Genomic DNA, 9,578 nt, shown 5'->3' on the forward strand with positions numbered 1-9,578 from the left:
CATTATAAGGTGGGTATGTCTTGGATCCTCTCCAAGGGGATTTAGTTTCTGGATGGCATAAGGTACTTTCTCTTATAATATGGCTTTCCTGGCTCTGATCCTACAAATTGTGTTACAGGAGGCTTCAGCAGGCTTATCTCTGCATAGCTTCTTGAACTGAGTTTTATGATTAGAATAAACTTCCTGAGCTCAGGAATAAATGCCTCTTTATGCAACCCAGTCTATGTCCATTCACCATTGTTAGATGATACTGTAAATCAAGAGTTATATGTAATAATATAAACTATGTAATTGTCTTACTTATGCTACAGTGGCAAGAGCACTAACCATGGATTCAATAATAGGGCTGTAACTTATTGTGTGACATGAGTAAGTTGCATAGCTTCTCTAGGACTCTTTCTTGTGTAACTTGGAATAACCATGTGTCTTGTCTACCACTCATGATTTGTGAGTAAGAAATGCAAATTTTGGGGAAAATAGTTTATAAATGTAGAATGGAAGGCATTGATTTTGTTGAAATGAAGATTAATTGCTTCACGATATTATTCAGAATGGGTGTGGCCAGGAACAACTTTGGAATTTTAGGAAGCATGCAGATCAGGCACAGAATTATTCTAGGGTGTGTCATATATACAATGGCCATAATTGTCTGAAGAGAAAATAAGCACAAGTTTTCTGAAACAACTATTTCTGTGCTTCAAATGATATTAGATTAAATATATTTCATCCATTATTTCATGTAACTGAATTGTGTTTTAAAAAATACTTAATGAAGGAAACTTAAGAAGTGTTCTTTTCCACATATGCAAGCTCACACTTATGAAAATATGGGCACTGTGCATAATGCTGTACACGGCAGTAGAGTTAGGCAATTGCCTTAGAGTTCCTCCAACCTTTAGATTAGGTGTAGGAAAACTATGACCAAGGGGCCAAACCTGGCTTACTGCTTGTTTTTATAAGGTTCTATTGGAACACAGCCATGCTTGTTTATATACCATCTATGACTGTTTTCTCATCAAGGTGGTAGACTTGAGTGTTTCTGTAGGAAGTATGGCCTACAAAGTTGAAAATAATAATAATTATTATTAGGCCCTTTACAGAGAAAGTTGGCTGGCTCCTGCTCTATACATTGCAGAAAAGAATGCTCAAAAATTACCCCCTACACTTGTCACATAGAACACACCCTTTACCATGAGATGTACCAGGTTTTTAGAGACATATTTTTGCCAGATGAAAGAAGCTACAAGGATCAAATGACATGGCTCTTGCTTCTGCTTTTGGTTACTTCAAATTGTCTTTCCAACTTTCCCTGTATAGCCAATAATGACGCTAATTGGAAACCAATTTGACAATAAATTTCATATTAAAAAGAAAAGAATACTAATTGGAGCTCCCTGACAAGCTCAGAAGATTTTGCTTTTGTTACAAATATTATAGGGAGGTAAACCATATTTTATAGAAACTTTGATATATCTCTGCTAATATATCATGCATATTTCACATTGAATTAGCAGGATCTGCAAGTGTGATACACAATAAATACCCTCTATACTCTCTACCCTGATCTCTGGGAGCTCCTTTCATTTCTGGATCCCTAGATCTTGCAGGTACAAATAATTCCTAAGAAGGTGGCCATTTCAGGCTCAGGAAAGGGAGGAATGGCTCACAGTCAGGTATGGTCCAAGGTAAGAAGGGACTGGTCCAAGGTCCTTTCCTATTTGCATTTATCCATCACATCACTGGGCTCTGTTTAAGGCCCTGTCATTGTGTTAACCTCACCTGACACCTGACACCTCAACTCTGTTCTAAAGATGAGAATTAAAGGAATTCTTCCAAAAGTATCAAACTCTATACAAGGTATCTGGAAAGCTGATGAGTTACACATTTGTTGTGGGCCACCTGAGTGGCTCAGTCAGTTAAGCATCTGACTCGATTTGGGGTCAGGGCATGATCTCACTGTTCGTGAGTTGGAGTCCGGCATCAGGCTCCATCTGACAGTGAAGAGCTTGCTTTGGATCCTCTCTCTCCCTCTTTCCCTGCCCTTCCCCATGCACACGTGCTCTATGTCTCTCTCAAAATAAATAAATAAACTTAAAATATAACATTTGTTGTAATAAGTTAAGGACATTCACGTGTTCCTCTAAACAGCTGAAGCTGGTGAAGAATAACATAAAACAAAAAACAAAACAGAAATCTTGTATTATGTTGGAATTCACTAATCATGAGCTGATAGAAGATTGCCCAGTAATTGGGCTGTGCCTTAGAAGCAACGATTGATCAAGTTCTAATATTCTTCTTTGATCTCCAAGCATTTGTGGTCTTTCCAAAATTTTTCTTGTGGTTGATTTCAAGTTTCATAGCATTAGAGTTCGAAAATATGCATGGTATGATCTTGAACTTTTTGTACTTGTTGAGGGCTTATTTGTGACCCAGTATGTCATCTGTTCTGAAGAATGTTCTATGTGCACTGAAGAAGAATGTGTATTCTGATATTTTAGGATGAAATGTTCTGAATATATCTGTTAAGTCCATCCAGTCCAGGGTGTCATTCAATGCCATTGTTTACTTGTTGATTTTCTGTTTAGATGATCTGTCCATTGCTGTAAGTGGGGTGTTGAAGTCCCCTACTATTATGGTAATATTATCAATGAGTTTGTTTATGTTTGTGATTAATTGATTTATATATTTGGGTGCTCCCAAGTTGGTGGCATGAATACTATAATTGTTAGAAGTTCTTTGTGGAAAGACACCTTAATTATGATGCAATTCCCTTCTTCATCTCTGGTTACAGTCTTTGTTTTAAAATATAGTTTGACTGAGGGGCACTTGGGTGGCTCAGGTGACTGGATTTCCGAATCTTGATTTTGGCTTGGGTCATGATATCAGTTTGTGGGTTTGAGCGCCGCATTGGGCTCTGTGCTGACAGCACAAAGCCTGCTTGTGAACCTTTGTCTCCCTCTCTCTCTGCCCCTCCCTGCTCTCTCTCTCTCTCTCTCTCAAAATAAATAAATAAATAAATAAATAAATAAATAAATAAACAATTTAAAAAATAAAATCTAGTTTGTCTGATATAAGTATGGCTATGTTGGCTTTCTTTTGATGTCCATTAACATGATAGGTGGTTCTCCATCCCTTCACTTTCAATCTTCAGGTGTTTAGAGACTCTAAAATGAGTCTCCTGTAGGCAGCGTATAGGTGAGTCTTGTTTTATTCATTTTTTAATCTATTCTGAAACCCTATGTCTTTTCAATGGAACATTTAGTCCATTTATATTTAGAGTGATTATTGAAAGATATGAATTTAGTTGTATTGCCTGTAGAATTTGTGCTTCTGGTGATGTTCTCTGGTCCTTTCTAGTCTTTGTTGCTTTTGGTCTTTTTTTGTTTGTTTTTGTTTGTTTGTTTTGCTTTGTTTGTTTTCTCCACTCAAAGAGTCCCCCTTAAAATTTCTTGTAGGTCTGGTTTAGTGGTCATGAACTCCTTTAGTTTTTGTTTGTCTGGGAAACTCTTTATCTCTTCTTCTATTCTGAATAACCGCCTTGCTGGATAAAGAATTATTGGCTGCATATTTTTCGGATTCAGCATGTTGAAAATATCTTTCCACTCCTTTCTGGTGTGCCAAGTTTCTGTGGACAGATCTGATGTGAACCTGATCTGTCTTCCCTTGTAGGTTAAGAACTTTTTTCCCTTGCTGCATTCATGATTCTTTCCTTGTCTGTGTATTATTTGTATTTGATCATGATATGCCTTAGCGATGGTCAGTTTTTGTTGAATCTATTGGGAGATCTATGTGCTTGTTGGATTCTGATGTCTGTGTCCTTCCCCAGATTAGGAAAGTTTTCAGCTATAATTTTCTCACATAAACCTTCTATCCCTTTTTCTCTCTCTTCATTTTTTGGGACTCCTAGTACAAATGTTATTCTTCTTTAATAAGTTTCTGAGTTCTCTGAGTCTTGTACCATGATATTTTGCCTCTGTTTCCCCCCTTTTTTTCTGCTTCATTATTTTCCATAACTTTATCGCCTATATCACTGATTCGCTGCTCTGCTTCATCCATCCTTGGCATCACAGCATTCATTTGAAATTGCATCTCAGCTATAGCATTTTTAATTTCTGCCTGATTAGATTTTAGTTTGTTTATCTCTGCAGAGAGCGATTCTCTCGTGTCTTCTATGTTTTTATTCAATTCTAGCTAGTATTCTTATAATTGTGCTTTTAAATTCCATTTCAGATATCTTCCTTATATCTGTGTTGGTTAAATCCATGGCCATAATTTCTTCCTGTTCTCTCTTTTGCGGTGAATTCCTATATCTTGTCATTTTGGAGGAAGAAAAAAAAGTAATAAATTAAAAAAATTGAAATTAAAAACAAAACGAAATCAAATAAAGGAAGCTAGATTCTAGGTGTCTTTCAGTCTGCATGTTGAGAGAAGCATGATAGAAAAGAGAAAAAAGAGAAAGGGAAAAAATTAAAATTTAAAGTTAAAAAATTAAATAATAAAATAGAATAAAGAAAATAGAACAGAAATAAAATAATAAAATAATTTACTTTTTCTGTATGCAAGAATGATAAATGAAAGAAAGAAAAAAGAAAACAATTTAAGCAAAAACAGAAGCAAAGAAAATGAGCAAATAAATGAATCAGCAAACAGAATAAAACCTGAATGAAGTTACATACAGTTTCCCTTACAACTGAAACTTTGAAGCACACTATAGTCCATAGACTAAGCAGGTGGAAGGAATTTGTGGTGGTCTTCCGGGAGATGTGTCTGGAAGGTGCAGGTTAGGTCTTGGTATAATGTCTCTATTCTCCACTTGGTGGTGCTGTTTAGCTCACTGGGGTCAATTCCTGCGTGCCTGCATGTGTGTGTACCAACATCCCAGAGATGGAAATGGCTTCACACAGCTCTCTAGTCTCTGGTGTGGGAATTTTGTGCCCTCACACACATGTGATCAAGCACCCTTCCTTTGTCTCAGGCTTCTGCCTGCACTCTGCCTTTGTCCTGTCTGTATCCAAGCTTTCTGCTTGCCAGGTGGAGCCTCCCTCCAGAGATTTTTCTGAGATGGGGCGGTTTTTCAAAACCCCATACTTCTGAGATCCCCATGGCTTGGACCCACGATAATTCTCTGGTGGAGGATCTTGCTGAGCGATGGCCAGGTGCCAGCTTGTCCCAGAAAATGTTCAAGTAATTGCACAGTGGCAAATGCTCAGTTTATGGTAAATCACAACACACACCTGGCACCAGGTTTTGCTGCACTTTTGCATGTTTGTTCCAACATCAGTAAGTGTGGCAGCTCTCTGGGGTCCACTAGGACCTTTGCCAGCCAGGAGGCTGTATGGCCTCTACCAAATGCACTCCAAGGAGGTGAACTGATTATCCCAGTGTAGCATACAGACCTCTCAGACCCTGCTGCCTACTCCTGGGGATTCGCCCTACTTCCTCATCAGAGCATTGCCAGGCACTGAGCTCCAAACCTTCACACTGTGTGCTCCACTGTTTATACACTGGTGGTATTAAAACCCTCTCTTTTCTCCCTGCCAATGGTTTTGGGGAACAGATTCCTTGTCCAGTTCCATGAAAGTGTTTTTACTCTTTATCTGTGTCTCTCTCCAGCTACTTTCAGGGGGAGTGGTTTTCTTGCGTGATACTGATGTGCTGCACTCTCCCCCTTTCTTTCTCTCTGTCCTCTCTTCACAAAAATGGCTTTCTACCCTCTGTGGCTCCATGGCTTTTCTCTCCCCAATTCACCACTCTAAATTGTGTACCTGCCAAGTTTTCTGGCTCAAATTATGCAGATTGTTGCATTACTCCTGAGATTAATTTCCTAGGTGTTCAAAATGTTTTCATGCTGATCTAGCGGCATTTCAGGGATGAGACAAGCTCATACTACTCTGCCATTTTAACTCTGCCTCTCATATCTTTCTTTGGATATGAGATGCTGGTAAGATTGAAATTGGCCTTAACTGATCTCCAAGCTTCCCTTTTTTGATTATGGTTAAATGTGCCCAGGGTGACCAATTTTTCCTGGTTTTCCCAGGACTATTCTAGTGTTTAAACTGGAAGTCCCATGTTCTGAGAAAACATTCCGCCTCAAACAAACTGGGACAAGTTGGCCACCCCAGATTTGACTATTGGATAAAATAATAGACTCAACCCTAGATACTGTGCAAAGTAATGTGGAAAAGATAGGTGATCAAATGTCAGCTAGTGGCAGAAGTGAGATCTCCTAAGAAGAAAAATGAACAGGGTTTGGGCAAGAGCTCTGCTGGGTTACTGCAATGGGTCACATACTAGAGGGACCCCTTGGCTTAACCACATCTTCCCTTAAGTACTTTAAATTCACATGCTATCTCTGGTATGAATTGGTACTCTAGCATAATGCTTGAAACCTTGGGTCTAGGAATAGGACAGTGTGGGTTTAAGTCCTGACTCTACCACTTATAAGCTGTGTGACTTTTGAATGGGTTATTTAACCTCTCTCTGTCTTAATTTTGCTATCTGCAAATAAGGGTACTAATAACAATACCTACCTTGTAGGTTTTAAGGAAATACTAAACAAGTCATTACAAAGCACTTAAAGTAGTATTGAACTTAGTATGCACTATGTTAGCTACTATTATGATATCCTATCTTTCTTTTTTCTTCTTTGCATATTCACTGTCATGTGGGTGTCTCATAGTACCTTTAACTGAATGTATTTAAACCTGAACTGCACATCCTTTTTTCCAACTGCTTCTCCTCTTGTGTTGGCTGTCTCATTGAAGGAAAAAAAAAGTTATCTGAGCTAGAAACCTTGGACAATTCTTGACTCCTTCCCTTTCTTCACTCTCTACATCCCAGCAATGATACTTTATACTCCCTAAATAGCTAACACTGGCTATTCATTCATCCTTTGATTTATATATTCTTCATTTATTGTAAAACATTTATTGGGTGTCACCCACTGTGCTGTAAAATTTTGGAGCTTGGTAGTACTGTCAACCAAGAAGAAACTGGGGAGCCACTAACTACTCCTTCCCCTCATTCTCCAAGGCCAAACTTTCTATCTGTTTAGCATTGCTTATATTCATCCTTTCCATTCTCTTTTCTATCAGGTTGATTCATCTTCATAACATTTTTTTACCTGAACTATGGTAATAAATTCATAAATGATCTCTATGCCTCCAGTCTTGACCCCTTCCAGTCTTTGCTAAATACTACTAACAGAATGATTGTTGTACGAAACTATTATAAGAATCCTTTAATGGCTTCATATAATTTTCAGGATAATTTTCAAACTTCTTAGTTTACTATACAAACCCTTTTTATGATCTGTCTCTTATTTACCCTTCTGGAATCATCTCCTGGCATTTACCCGTATGTTCTACCCATATGGAACTACTTGTAATTTCCTGAACATGTTACATTGTTTCAGGCCTCTATGACCTCACATGTGTGGTTTCCGTTATTTGGAATGTCCTTTCTTTTGTTTTCATCTAGCTATTAGCCCCTCATTCTTTAAAATTTAGTTCAACAGTCACAAACTCTAAAAAACCCTCCTTAACCTCCTAATCTGGCTTAGCAGTTTCCATGACACTTCTTTCCTCTATGGTACCACATTGAAGAGGCAGGATGCTTAATGGTTAAAAGAATGGCCTTAGGATCTGTCTATCTGGATTTGAATGTTGACTCTCATACCTACCAGCAATGTGTATTTTGGCAGGTTACTTAACTCTGTGTCCTTGTCTATAAATTGGGAGAAATAATAATAATAGAACCTACCTCAAGGGGTTGTGGTGAGGATTAAAGGAGTTAATACATTTAAAATGCTTAGAATAGTGCTTGGTACATGGTAAAGCCTTTGTGTTGCTTATTAATATCATTGTCACCATAGCTGTTTATTTAATAATCCCACTAGACTATAAGCTTCCTGAGAGCAAAGACCATGTATGACTTGACAGTATAGCCCCAGGGCTTACTCTATTGTCTGACATACAGGTGCTCAATAAATGCTTGTGAATGAATGAAAAGATAATATAAATAAGTGAAATTAAGAAATGGAGAACTGAAATGCCTTCCCCCACGAGAAAAAATTATCATCTAAACCCACCAAGTTCCATTTAGCCTCATATACCTGGAAGAGGCAGGGGCTAATGGCTGAGAACCAGCCCTTTCTTTTTGCATACACAATATCTATTATGTTATTGGGAGAAGTATGCAGGCTTAACTATGTTTTTTTTTTAAATTTTTTTTCAACGTTTATTTATTTTTGGGACAGAGAGAGACAGAGCCTGAACGGGGGAGGGGCAGAGAGAGAGGGAGACACAGAATCGGAAACAGGCTCCAGGCTCTGAGCCATCAGCCTAGAGCCTGACGCGGGGCTCGAACACACGGACCACGAGATTGTGACCTGGCTGAAGTCGGATGCTTAACCGACTGCGCCACCCAGGCTCCCCCTAACTATGTTTTAAAATGCCAGCAATTTTTGCCTTTATTATCACTTTGAGACTTGGGAAAATAATCAAAGAATGACACCATCCTCATTCCAAAAGTGAAGTCCTAGCAAATCACAAAGGGAAAAACAAATGGAAAGGCTTCTTAATCTTGGAGTTAGCTGTGCTCCATTCTGCTCATTCTAGACACTTGAAGAGCTGATTTCAAGAATTTTCTAGATTCCAGATTAATCAGAAAGTACAAGAGCTGGGATGACTGACAGCACAATAAGAATATCTTTGCTTCACAGAAAAGGACACAAGTTGACCTAGATTTGAATCTGCACAGTTACACAAGAGAAGCCTTCTTTTTTAATGTTTATTTATTTTTGAGTGGGAGAGAGAGAGAGCCAGAGAGAGAGTGAGGAAGGGAGAGGGAAAGAGGGAGACACAGAATCTGAAGCAGGCTCCAGGCTCTAAGCTGTCAACACAGAGCCTGATGCGGGGCTCAAACTCACAAACCGTGAGATCATGACCTGAGCTGAAGTCAGATGCTTAACCGACTGAGCCACCCAGGTGCCCCCCCCCACTTTTTTTTTAATGTTGAGAGAAGCCTTCTTGATGATACTTTGAATGCGGGCTGGGGAGGGATCTTCTATTTGACTTGCACCACTTCTATAATTAAGACTTAGTCCAAACTCACTGCAAGACCATTTTTTAAAATGCCATCAAATGTTCAAGCCTTATGAATTATTACTTTATTTCTGTCTATTTCTCTTTGTCACCATTACTACTTTGTGGGATTTGCTCTTGACTTTCTCAACAAGATAACCAGGCAAGCTCGGCTTAATGCTCCAACTTCTGTCACCTCTTGTCTCAACCTACAATCAAGGAGTCCCAGATCACTGACTGTAGCAGTGAGATAGCTGTTTGAACTCTGATATTCAGAGATAATGAGGTGGTGGGAAGGGTTGGCCTAGCACTCTGTGATGAAAAGGTAGGAGTATTTATAATTTTATGACCAACAATTTTGCTGGACCCTCACAATGGACCTCTTTCTATGGATTGATTTCCTAACTCTGTAAGCTATATAGGATGAAACAAAATTTTCAGGAGATAAACATTATTTTTATTTGGCCAGTGTCATTTTTCCTTCTTTAGATCTGC

This window comes from Prionailurus viverrinus, chromosome X (genome assembly GCF_022837055.1).
Source record: "Prionailurus viverrinus isolate Anna chromosome X, UM_Priviv_1.0, whole genome shotgun sequence".
Classification (NCBI taxonomy): Eukaryota; Metazoa; Chordata; class Mammalia; order Carnivora; family Felidae; genus Prionailurus; species Prionailurus viverrinus.